Source organism: Petaurus breviceps, unplaced genomic scaffold, assembly GCF_028583685.1.
Source record: "Petaurus breviceps papuanus isolate PSGF00001 unplaced genomic scaffold, PetGlider_PUasm1.0 207, whole genome shotgun sequence".
Lineage (NCBI taxonomy): Eukaryota > Metazoa > Chordata > Mammalia > Diprotodontia > Petauridae > Petaurus > Petaurus breviceps.
In genome coordinates this window covers 32,128,773-32,141,871 of record NW_027185850.1, presented here as the reverse complement: position 1 = coordinate 32,141,871, position 13,099 = coordinate 32,128,773, and the positions used below count along the sequence as shown (strand labels likewise).

Below are 13,099 nucleotides of genomic sequence, written 5' to 3'. Positions count from 1 at the left end.
TCTGAAGTCCCTCTAGTGTGCGGCTGGTTGTGGCCTGCCTGAGGCTAAAACCTCGGGGTCTCTAGGGGCTGGGCTCAGCTCCCAGAGTGCTGTGCTGGCCCCTTCTTGCCAGGCTGTCTTCGGAAGGAGGTTAGCTCCTCTCTATCATTTTGTGGATTCTGTATCTCCAAAGTTTGTTTAGTGTCATTTTTTACATGAATTGGAGGAGGTAGGAGTGGAAACCTGTGGAAGTCCTGTTTCTATGCCAACATCTTGACTCTGCCCCCCATCCATGTTTTTCAACTAGGAAATTGTACAGTTCTTCCAGGATTTAGTCACTTTGTAGAATGCTTGTATTCCTAATTCCAGGAAGTGCCTACTAGTCCCTACCACCATGGTCTAAAACTGAAGAGTTAATCTACTTTTTGTGGGGAGGGAGAAGTTAGCCTCTGTTCCTTGGGGAATGTTCATATGTAACTGTACCAAGGAGACCAGGGGTGAACTATTTTCATACTTGCCTGAATTAGGGTTTGTAATTTTTTTTTGTTTAGATCAGAAGCCAAAAAATGTAAGAAGGGTTTGGAAGATGACTTGAACAGATGAGTATTGTAGGCAGATAGTTATATACAACAGAAATTAAACATTTAAAAAGTAAGAAGTTGCCTTAAAAACCAAACTTTTATGTACAGAAATGTTCTAGAAGTGGCAGTGAAGATATTTTTAGCTACAAAAAGGTTTAGCCTTGGGGAAATCAGCCCTAATATTACCTAAGAATGAATGCAATAATAGAATAATGAAATTCCAAGACTGGGACCAATTGAGGTTATCTGGTCTAATCTTTACCCAAAGAGGATGGGGCATACTGAAGGAGATTTCCATTATACATATCTTGGTGTGAATTTCAACTTATACATTCTCAAAAAAAAAAAACCCAAACCCAAAAAACCAAGAATTTCTTCCTTTGTTTATCCAAGAATTGTTTTTCATTTGGTCTTTGTAACAGTACAAATATACAAAATGAACCCAGGAACAAGTAAAAAAATAAAAATTCATATGAATACTTAAAAAAAATCAAATGTACCCAGTTACACAAATCTTAGGAAGAAAATGAATTTTTATTCACCACTTGCATTTAAAAAAGTTAATAATTCACCATTTTCTGAAGGGCTTTGGTACACAGTACCAAAAGTACACATAGTTCTGGAGGTGTTTAGGCAGCAGGCTTGAAGGCCACGCTTCCACACATGAGGACACAGTAGCCAGAACCCTTTCTAGGGATGCTGTGTCCAGTTTCCCTCCACAGTCCACTTAACCCCACTCCTTCACTTTGGCCGTAAAAGGTGCAATGTTTTAAAAATTAAGCAGCTTTTTAGAAAGGCCTGAAAGCTTATTCAGAATTAGTAAAATCACATTTCACAGAGATCACAAATTATGAAAGCCAGATGGCCATCTCTAATTTTGGTATTTTTAAGGCAGGTGCTAATAGAAAATGTCCTGCCCATCTCTCTCACACATTTCAAAGAGGATGAGAAAAGCTCTTTATGGAAAGGTTAAGATTACTGAGATGAGGAAAATGGCTGCCATTTGTTGTTAATACTGATTTTTACCTAAAAGAAAAGAAATTAATTTCTGAGATTATTATGCTAAGACTTTTTTTTACATCATCAAACTGCATTTCTGTGCAAATCATGGGAGACATGGTGTTCTATATGCTTTGAATGACTTCCCTATCAAAATACCAACAATACCTATCAAATCTTTGGCTTCATTCTGCAGTTGGAAGAACAGTTGAAATAGAATTACCTAAAATTCCTCAAGGAAAGGTGACTACTGAATAGAATCACTTGTGCTGCTCAAGTAATGAAGTGAAAGGAGGTACTAACGTTTTAAATATGTCCCACACATCTGGAAGTCTTGAATGCCAATGCATTTTAAAAAACATTAAGCCTCTTTCTCAGTGGGGGAGGGACTGGAGAGAAGGAGAGAATTTGGAGCTAAAAATAAAAATTTATACATATACACATGTACACATGTATGTGTATATGTATATTGTATGTATGTATATACATATACACACCTATGCATACAGACACATACAAAGATTAGCTGACCTGGTATCATCTTCAACATTCAGATCCCTTCTACCATCTATAAATTTCTAGATTCTAACTTTTACAATATAGACCACAATGAAGCCTCCCCATCTCACCCAGGCTGGTAGTACATAGGCCCCAAACCATTCCCAATAGGCATGGGAGCTTTGATATGCTCCATGTCTAATCTGGGTTAGTTAATCCCTCCTTAGGTTAGCCAGGTGTTCCTCTGTTCCCCGGGGCACATCAATTGATGCTGAGCTTGTGTGAACACCTGATTGGTTTAGCTCACTGCAGTTCAGAACTCCTGAGCTCATAAGACCCACCAGCCTTAGCTGCTCTGGTAGCTGGGGATTACAGGTGTGTACTACCATGCTTAGTTTCTCATGTGAATATGCCCTTTTTCAGTATCTAGAATCTAATAGTTAAAAGGAACATTATAAGGTCATGGAATCCAAGCCATCATTTTACAGGGAACGGAAAGAAGTCAGTGAGCTGGTACGGCAGAAAGAGTACTTTGGCTAAAACCTAGTCTGCCTCTAAAGTAGCTGTGTGACCTTAGGCAAATCACTCCTTGGTCCCCATTTTCTTCATCCTTCTTCCATATCTAAAACTCCTTCATTCCATCTAATCCCTTTTCAACTCTCAAGTTCTAGAGCGATAGACACTAGAACTGTGATCTCACTGAACTAGGGAGTTTCCATGGAGCACCTTCCTCTACCACTCAATGCAGGGTGGCACCTTCTCTGCAATGGAAAATCTTAGAGAGTTGTCTAGGGGCACTGAGAGCCAGGATCACATAGCCAGGCTGTGTCATTGGTACTACCTGAATCCCAGTCTTCCTCACTCTACACCCACCTATCTATGTCTTTCAGAATTCTATGATTATGACTAAAAAACAGTCTTCTGATGTCTTGGTCAATGTTTTCTCTTATCTTCTAACTCTTCAGTCAATGGTAAAATGAAAGAGAGAGAGAAAGAGATTTTACTCTTCAAATGATAATCCATGCCTCTAAGAGTCCTAAGTATTTCCTTTGAGATTTGTCATTGTAGATACACTCACTACAGAACTGAAGAATCTAATTTTTATAGCATCAGTCACAGGACTCCACCTCATCATTATACCCTAACTGGAGTGTGGGCTGTGTGCTCTGAACCCTCCATTTAAGGAGGGTTCTCAGCTCAGATTTCTCCTCCACCATGCCCCCTTGCTAGGCACCTTCCCCTTTCTCCTTTACAGATTCCTTTTGTGTATTGTTCTCCATCTTCCCCCATAGACCGTAAGCTCTGTGAGGGCAGGGACTGTCTATCTTTTCTCTTACTTGTATACTCAACACTTAGCACAGTGCCTGGCACATAAGCAGGTTTGTAATAAGTATTTACTGATTGACTATTAATTAATACAAAAGTTTAACTCTATTTCTTCAGGACCCTTGAAATCAGATTTTAAATTGATAATCTGGCAGCTAGCTGGTTCAGTGGATAGCACTGGACTGGGAGTCAGGAGGCTCTGAGTTTGACTTCTTCCTCAGACTCTTACGTCACTTAGTCCCTTAGCCCCAGTTTCCTCATCTATACAATGGGGATGATGATAGCTCCTTGATCACAGAGTTGGTGTGAAGATCACACTCAAACATGCCTGTGTGTGCACACACACAATGCTTTGCAAAACTTAAATGTTATATACATGTTAGCTATTATTATCATCCTCTGATAGGTATAAAATATATAAAACAATATAATATTTATGTATATACATATATAAACATCTTTTGATAGGATCCTTTTTTTGTTAAATAAAATATTAATAGCGCATATGAAATATTTTATAGTCAACTTAAGATAATCTATACAAAATACGAAAATAGATGGTTTTAAAAATGTTTTATATAAAAACACAGGGTTAACTGAATATTTTTATTATAAACCCCAAAAAACCACATTATACGTTGAAGTAAAATTGGCATGTACAAAACAGTTTCTGAAGGCCACAACTAGACTTCAAGGATACCTTTGAGAGTAACAATTATATTAGATGTGGGTTTACTTTTGCAGACTCTTGGTTACATGGCAGCAAAATCTCTTAGTCACATGGAAGCAACACAGAAGACAGAAAACCCTCTAGAGCTGCTCAAATCAGATATTTATGATGCTGTATCACCATTTCATCATAGGCATTAACTACTGAACTTTTGATTATGAATAACACACCAGCTGCTAATATTACACAGTGTAATTTCCTTTGTTTTCCCTGTTTTTGACACTGACCTCCTTTGGTGATTCTGGGTCACGTTTCACCTTTCTTTACCTCTTCCGCCCCACCTGGATACTTTTTATCCTGGGCACACACATGACACTAGTTTTTCATTTTTGTATTCACTTTGCCTAAAGGTAGAACTTTGGGGAGCGGCGCAAACAGGCCGGCATTTCCCTCCTGTTGGTTATTAGCACCTTCTGAGGACCATCCCTGACGTCATCAGTGACAGTATTATGGACTGGGTTATCGTGTTGCCCTATTTGACCTTTCCCAAACTTCACAGGACAACAAGCATATGCGGCTTTAGAAACTGCAGGTCATGTCAAGGCAATCCCACACTAGGGTCTTCATGTAACTTAGAAATAAAATGGATCTTAGCTCTATGGACAGGATCTCAGAGACTCGATCAAAGTAGGGATAAATCTACAGACTAGATTTGGAATTAGACGTAGATCTGTGTAAATATTATGCATGCTACACATAGATTTAGGTATGTAATATGAATAATCAGACAGCAAAATATATGTATATATACACATATATATGTATATGCATATATAGGCCCTATAAGTACCAATAAAGTACAGTCTAGTAGTCACAGTTCTATGGTTATTTTTTTTAAGTTACTTTCTATTCCCACAACAAAACAAACCAAACCAAACAAAAAACCCTCAGAAAATTTCACATCTGAGAACCTGGATAATATTGAATATAAGTCTAAATATATGATATATGCATAAAAATTCCTCCCATATTGCTATACTACCAGAGCAGTGAACCAAAACATCAATAACCTTAAAACTGAAAAGAAAACAATGACCAGCCCTTCCTCTTATTTCTAATTTTAACCAGCTTCTCCCTGAAAATGTCAGCAAATGTCAGAAAAGGCAAAGGGTGATTATGTAACTTGGGGGGGGGAATTCCTCTTTCCCCTGTGGGTTTGTTGTTTTAAATTATGGGTTGATCTGCACAGCTTTCAGATCCCCCACTGTCTCTTCCTCTCTTAAGGGCAAAACATAATTATTCATCATCAGTTACAACTACTGCTTGCGGGTGTTCTGGAAAGCAGACTATGGAACCACACCCCAAAGGGTGACTAAGCTGTACATACCCTTGGACCCAGAAATACCACTACCAGGCCTATATCCCAAAGAGAACAAGAAAGAGGGGAAGGACACACACACACACACACACACACACACACACATATATCTATACACATATATCTCTCCTTTTCTCTCTCTGTTTTTCCTTCCCCCCCCAAATATTTAGAGCAGCTATTTTTGAAGTTGCCCCAAACTAAGGGGATGCCCGCCTACTGAAGAATGGCTAACAAATTATAGCACATAAATGTAACGTAATTTTACTGAGCCATAAGAAACAGCAAAATTGATAGTTTCAGAGGAAACTGGCAAGCTCTCTATGTGCTAATGCAGAGTGAAGGTGGAAGAATTGGCATAATCCATACAATGACAATGATATTATAAAGAAAAACAATTCTGAGAGACCTTAGAACTTGGGTCAATGCAATGACAAAGCTTGATTCCTGAGGACCAAAGAGAAAGTATCTCTTGCCAGAGAGTAGATGGCCTTCGGTGCTGGATACAATATTCATTTTTGGCCATGGCCAGTGAGGGAATTGTTTTACTGGACTCTACATATTTGTTACAACGGTTTTCTTCTCCTTTTATTGTTCAGTGGGGTGGGGGTGGGGATTGGGTAGGAGAAATAATAAATGCTTATAAAAATAACATTAAAAACCACCACCCAACTACTACTTGGGGGCTATAATATGTTTAAAGGCAGAATGTTCTGATACGTCCTCTCCTGCCTCAGTTGGCGTGGGAGATTGTGGTGGTAATCTAATGGTAATACTTGGTGCTTGGGGAAGAAGGTAATGGGACCTTTGAATACTGAGTAGTGACAAGTGTGGGGGAGGGGGAGAAGGGAGTAAGAAGACCTTACCAATTTATTTTTTCTTACTTTCTTCTACCTTTAAGCAAAGGCTACAGGGAATCGGTACCTCAGATTTGTTAAATGTAACAGACAGATCATTAGGCACAAGGTTTATACTGTTGGCCCTTATGGAGTGTTGTACTATTTGTTTGGGCACTCTTACACCTTACTTGGAGCAGCTGGTTAGCTCAGCAGATAGAGTGCTGGGCCTGGAGTCAGAAAGACATCTTCCTGAGTTCAAATCTGGCCCCAGACACTTCCTAGCTGTGTGACCCTGGACAAATCACTGGACCCTGTCTACCTCAGTTTCCTTATCTGTAAAATGAATTGGAGAAGGAAATGGCAAACCGCTCCAGTATCTTTGCCAAGAAGACCCCAAACGAGATCATGAAAAGTTGGATATGATTGAAATGACCTTTGACCCATCTGTGTTCTCTTCTGAACTAGTGGTTATTTTTGTTAGATCTATGTTCCTTTTCTAGGACATATTTAAGAAAATAACTCGAACATCTATTTTCCTGCCTAGTCCATATGCCCTCTACAAAACCCTACTTCCAAGTCTCACTGAGGTGTGGATGACCCTGAGCTCTTGAAAGTCATGCTAGGAGAAGGCGAGCCCTGGAGGGTTGTATACAGATGGAGATATGCCAAGTGTGGTCCTGGCACCAAGCTATGTCTCCTTGCCAAGGACTAGCTTCGTTGCCGCCTTTGACGCCTCACTCCCACTCATCCCACGTATCTAGTCTATTGTCTGGCCTGGCTCCACGGCATCTTTCCTTTGCCCTCTTCTCTCAGTTCAGCAGCTGTCCTCTTGCCAATCTCCCCAGCCTCACTAAACATTACCCTGCCTTCTTTCACTCTATGGTCCTGTCACACTGGTTTGCACACTCTGCCTCCCACCCATCAAGGTTCTGCCTGTCCCCCATGCCTGTAATGTCCTCTCCATCTCATCTGTCTCTCTGATCCTTCAAGGACCAGCTCTAGGGCCACCATCTGCTGCTAGCACCTTCCATTCCAAGACCACCTCCTATCAAACTTGTATGTTTCTTTCTTTTTTTTTTTAAAGTAATTGGGGTTAAGTAACTTGCCCAAGGTTACACGGCCAGTTATTTTGTGTGGGTGTTAAGTATCTGAGGCTGGAACCGATCCCGGGTCTCCCAACTCTGGGGCTGGTGCTCTTACTCACTGCACCACTTGGCCTCCCCAAAGTATTGATAGTCTTGTATGTTTCTTGTACATACTTCTATAAGCACACGAATGTAAGGTCTTTGAGAATTAATAGCTGTTTCCATTTTTCTTTTGTATCTTAAGTGTCTAATTAGCCCAGTGCCTGTCACATAGTAAGAGTTTAAGAAATGCTTGTTGGTTGATTCATTACTTATCAATATTACAATACTATCAATATCAAATATTCCTCTGAAATAATGTTTGTGGTTACCTTTGGATGTATTAGAAAACCCATTCCATTAACTCTTCTCTTTGCCTTGCCAAGGAAAGTCTCCTATTGCCTTGTAACTGCCTTTCATGTATGATTTAGTTTACAGCAGGTATGTTGAGATCAGTAAGTTTCTGCTCCTCCAGCACTAATGAGGATCTTATTTACAGTATCAACAATAAATTAAAGTTTATAAGTTGCTTAAAAACTCAGTGACCACTTCTCTGCAGAAGTGGATGGGGCTGGGCAGTACTGGGGGCCATTTTGTATTTTTCTGTTTCATGGGCTGCTGTGGTCCCTACATGGCCATGTTGAGTGAATAAGTATTTATTATTAAGCACCTACTATGTGCCAGGCATGGTGCTTACAGCTGAAGAAACAAAGGAGGGCAAAAACACCACAATTTACAAACAAAAACAAAAGAACAAAAAAATCGTCCCTGTCTTCCAGGTGTTCACAGTCTAGAGGGAATGGAACACATCAAAGGAATCGCTGTGCACCAGCAAGGTAAACGCAGGACAAATGAAAGATTTAGACCCCACGCCCAGGGGCAGACCAGCTGTGGCCGAGGCCACACTCAGAAGCCTTTCTGGCACAGGGGGTCTGCTGGGGGCGGGGGGTGGGGTTTCTGGCTGAGGCTCCGGACACCGGATGCATTCTGTGACATGACGTGGTGCTAGAGGATGACTCTGGGGAAGCTTGTTCATGCAGAGGCATTTACATTTTACACAATCCGAGTGGTTGTGTCTTTTGTGATCTGTTCGGATTCCAGTGACCCACAACCCAGTACCTCAAGTAAGCAGAACAAGTGGTTTCTTCATATGTCTTGGGTTGTTGGGTTTTTTTTTTTAAGTCATTACACAACATAAGGAAGATGAAATACACTCCTTGCTTAGAGCATTATGTCTTAATTTACAAAAAGCTGAAGGTATTACCAGATTTCTTACTTTTAGAGATGAAGAATTATGCCTGCATTTCTTAGTCTGCCTGGACAGGGCTCCCCGCCTTCATCCTGCCAGCATTGCCATAGGAGAATTCTCCTTTTTCTACCTTGTACATGCAAGAAATTCTGGACTGAGTTCCTTTAAGTACATGGCCATAGATGAAGCAGTTTCTTTCGGGTTCTAAGATCCTTTTAGATTTATATTGAGCATAAGCAGAAGACTGACCAAAAATTCTTTTTTCAATGTATAGGTGTTTGAAAAGTGCTATCTCACCCTTGTCGACCCCTCTTCCCCCTTGGGGAACCAAGGAAGCCTCAGCACTCAGATAAAAAAACTCACTATATACTCTATAGAAGGCTCTTGGTGAGGCGGTTTTCTATAGAGAACATAGTGAGTTTTTTATCTGAGTCCTGAATCAGGCTTCCTTGGCTTCCCCCCCCCCCCCCACTTTGTGTTAATGATAAGATAAAAGGTATTCCATGCAGGCTTCTTATTTCTCCATCGTGAAGTCTTTGATCAGTGAAAAATGGAGAAGCAAAACAAAAACCCTATGCATCAAGACTATGAACCACATCAGGAATCCATGACCAGCTTAATTCATGTAGATCACATGCTAAACGACTACCTCTATAGAATGGAAGGCGCTGGGACTCAGAGCCCAGGAAAGGATGAAATAGCAGGAATCAGTCACATCAGTTACGTGTTTATATAACATTTAAGTGCTCCTGGTTCCTGTTTGTCTTCACTTGCCTGACATAAGGGGAAGGGAAAAAAGAAAGAGAATCCAAGGGAGGTGTTCTTAACCTTTTGTGTGTCACAGAACCCTCAGGCAGTCTGGTGATACCTATGGACCCCTTCTCACACTAATGTTTTTACATCCATAAAATAAAAGTATTACAAAGGAAATCAATTATATTGAAACACAGCTACCTATCAAAATATTTTTTTAAAGTTCATATAGATCCCCCTCTAGCAACGCTCTACTTTACTCCTTTGTAATCCCTCAAGCTAGGGAGGTGAGGGGCAAGGAGGACGGTATAGAAGGGGGCCTTCCTATGTTACATGTGTTTTTGTCTTTCTCAGCAATATCATTATTTGTTTATAGTTTTTGACACCCACTGCAAAATTGGTGTACTTCTAAGAAAATAATAACAATCTGCAAAATTCTGTCAATTATCAAACAATATACTCTATTTTAGAATTTTAATTATTTTTTTCAATTAATAATTATTTTTCTCCTTTTCCCCTCCCATTCAATTGAACTAAAAAGAAAAAGAAGGCTTTTCTAATAAAGCCAACAGATTCTAATCAAAGATTAGATTACACATAGAGAACAGAATGTAATTATATTATAATGTAATTCCTAACAAAATGTATTTCATGTTTAATGCACAATTCAGGGTAATGGCTTACAACCTTGTGCTATGACCTGATCGTTTCTGAGCATCTTCAGAGTCCTACAAACGTTTACACCTATGCTCTGACTGTAGAGTAGCGCAGTCTCCATTTACTATGGGCAGTGGCAACTTTCCTGGATCAGTTTTCTAAAAAAAAAAAAATGTAACTTTTAATGAATAAAGTTGCAATTTGAGAACTTGGGACATTATTATCATTATTTTATTATAAGACATATTTAAAAATTTAAGCTATTTTTAGTTATAAAATGTTAAATGTCCTCCATATATTTAGAAAAAAATAGTTTATTTGGAAATATTTCTAAATGTATTTTTTCTTGGTTTTCAAATAAATAAGATCTCATGCCAATATTATAAAAATTTTAAATTCCAGCGAAAAACAAAAAGCTACATTTTGGAAGTAGTAAAATTTAAATATGTTGCATTATGAATATATAATGTTATATTACAAATTATGTATACATTAAATATATTGCATATTATAAATATAACACCTTAAATATATTGCAATTTGTGAAAAGCATTTTTGACATTGCATTTAGAGAGATTTGTTGCAAAGATAATTATAATATGATATCAATATGTGATTTTAAGTTTTTCTATCTTTTAAATTTTTGATTTTTAAATATTCCTTATGAATACATTCTCCCATGTTTCATCTGTATAACAGGTAGGACATCTTTTTTTGTTTTTTGTAACACATCAATATAAATTCTATGTAAATATTTTTATCCAATTGTATCAGTCCTCTTTTATTCCCTCTTCTTACCTTTTTTTTTCCTGCCCTCCTTCCTCCCTCTACTTTTCTAGCTGTGGAACCATAATCTAACCAATCCTGTCATTCATCCTGGAAAGAATGTCAATCTACTCCTCTATGGTCTCACTTACCAAAACAAAATATCCCTCCTGGCTACTACTTTCCTTTATATGTTATCTTAACCCTAAGTGTTTTGAGGACAGGCACTGTCTTAATTTTAGAGTTTGAATATTGAGTACTTAGCACAGTGCTTGGCATATAGTATATGCTTAATGAATGTTCATTTCATTTCATTCATTCATTCATGAAGAGTCAAAAGTCTGGAGAGCTGAACAGATTTGTCCAAGGTCCCACAGGTGGGAAGAGGAACTGAACTGAACCTTAAGTCTGGTTGGCTTTTTTTTTCCCCTTAAACATTTCTGGGAAAGAGAAGTTCACAGCTTGTCTCAGAATCCCATTTCTGTGTTTTATTCCTGACAAGAGCCTTTTGAAAAAAAAATTCCTTTAAAAAGCTGAGATCAGTTTCCCTCCTTCCTTAGTTCCTTCTTTTTGGTGGTGGGAGTGGGTGAGGAATGGCTGAGGTTCTGAGGCTCTCATGTCTGCCCAGACAGAGGCTTTCAGACAAAAAAATACTGTCGAGTAGTTGGCCAGAAACCTGATTTTTTGAGCTGTGACTAAGAATGCCAATCTCCTAAGGCCGCTACTAAATCCTACTCTCCTAAAATGCAGAATGTGATCTGAGATCATTGGCTCTGCTGTTGTTTCTAAAGAGACTTCATTGGCCAGAAGAAGCCAGAGCTGGCTGGATGAAGGAGGAGAATAAATGTCCAGAAGGAAATAAGGGGAATATATTCCAAAGGGAAAGAGGTGCAGCTGACAAGGGTTTGTAAGAATAAAGGGCAAAGCCTGAGAAAGGTGTGAAAGGAAAAGGAAGCCTGACTGTGGGTGCCAAAATCTAAAGAGATCTCAAAGGGCTGCTTGGCAAACAGAGGGACTCACTTTGTGACAAATAGCTATTACAAGAATGTGGCAAATTTATTTTAATTTTAATAAGATTTATTAATTAAATTTATTTAAATTAAATTTAAATTAAATTAATTAATTAAAAACATTTATTAATGTTTTTCTGTCACAGTAGTTTCTGGACATACTTTCCCACCCTTACACCTCCCTTATAACAAAGAAAAGCAATTTCTGTAAATAAAATTAAATAATATGCTTAACAATGTATGCAACATTCTATCCTTGGAATCTCCCACCTTTAAACAGAGAAAAGCATACAAAAGCAAAAACAAAAACAAACAAAAAAAAACCCACTAGATACTTTGGCCAAAGACTTAACATGAGCTAATGTCCTCAGGAAAGAATAAAAAATATGTGAATGGAAATTCAATCAACAACCATTTATTAAGCCCTACATGATTCAGACTCCTGCTTATACTCCCACATTAATTATTTGTTGGTAGGATATTGTTTGTTGGTCATTTTTAAAGGATTCAGGAAGGGAAGCAGAGGAGGAGAGAGGGAGAAAGGACTGTGTGTTTATGTTTATTTCATAAGCTGTATACACTTCACATGTTTCAGATTTCACACAAGGAAGCAGCAAATTTCCTACGTTTTGTGTTTCAGGCCAGGGAGTTGCCCCAGAATGAGCTGGACTGACCCCACCTGACAGACAGACCAGTGAGGATGACCACCATGGTAGGTCAGCCGGGGTAAATTGGCTGTAGCTGGTGTTTGCATTGCTGTAGGAGGGAGGGGAAGGGCAGAGTGCAGGTGAAGAAGGATTGGACAGATGAGAGGAGATTGTGGACTGAAGCCCAGGGGAGCCAAGCCAGGAAGGTGGCAGGTCATGTCTAGGTTTGGATGAGGTTGGGTTGAAGGGTAATCTGAGCAGTGGACAGGGAGCCAGTAGGAGCCTCTTCAGTAAACCTGACTTAACTGGAGGAGTGGCAGGTCCAATGCTCCACTGAAAGAGAAGCTTGTGGTGCTCATAGAATCTCATTGTGAAATGCACGCTGTTTTGTAACAGAGATGCTCAGGACTTCCAAAATTTCCTTCTCAAAAGGTTCCAAACTTGATCACTGCAAGGTTCTTTGGCTTTCTTGCCAAGTGTCCTCAGAGGTTGAAGGTAGAGGAATTTCTTTGGGGCTCCAGACCTCATGGACATGACCATGCACTTTTATGTGCTAACAGCTCTGGGGTTACACATTTTTCTTAAGCAAATCATTGTCCTCCCTTTTTAACCTATGTATTCCTGATC

General features: G+C 39.1%; 2 protein-coding genes across 4 annotated transcripts in view; one reads left to right on the top strand and one right to left on the bottom strand.

The window, feature by feature from the left end:
* The window catches only part of LOC138164763 (nuclear body protein SP140-like protein), a 393,765-nt gene that overhangs the window by 96,758 nt on the left and 283,908 nt on the right, over nt 1–13,099 (top strand). The gene's annotated exons all lie outside the window — the stretch shown is intronic.
* Nucleotides 1–13,099, bottom strand: part of LOC138165078 (divergent protein kinase domain 1A) — a 125,844-nt gene that overhangs the window by 54,782 nt on the left and 57,963 nt on the right. Inside the window, exon 2 of one of the 3 annotated variants that reach the window (XM_069093213.1) lies at nt 10,081–10,208. The exons of the other annotated variants lie outside the window; for them this stretch is intronic. The gene's annotated coding sequence lies outside the window, so the exon portion shown is untranslated. The remainder of the gene's footprint in view (nt 1–10,080; nt 10,209–13,099) is intronic. 3 annotated transcript variants of the gene reach the window in all.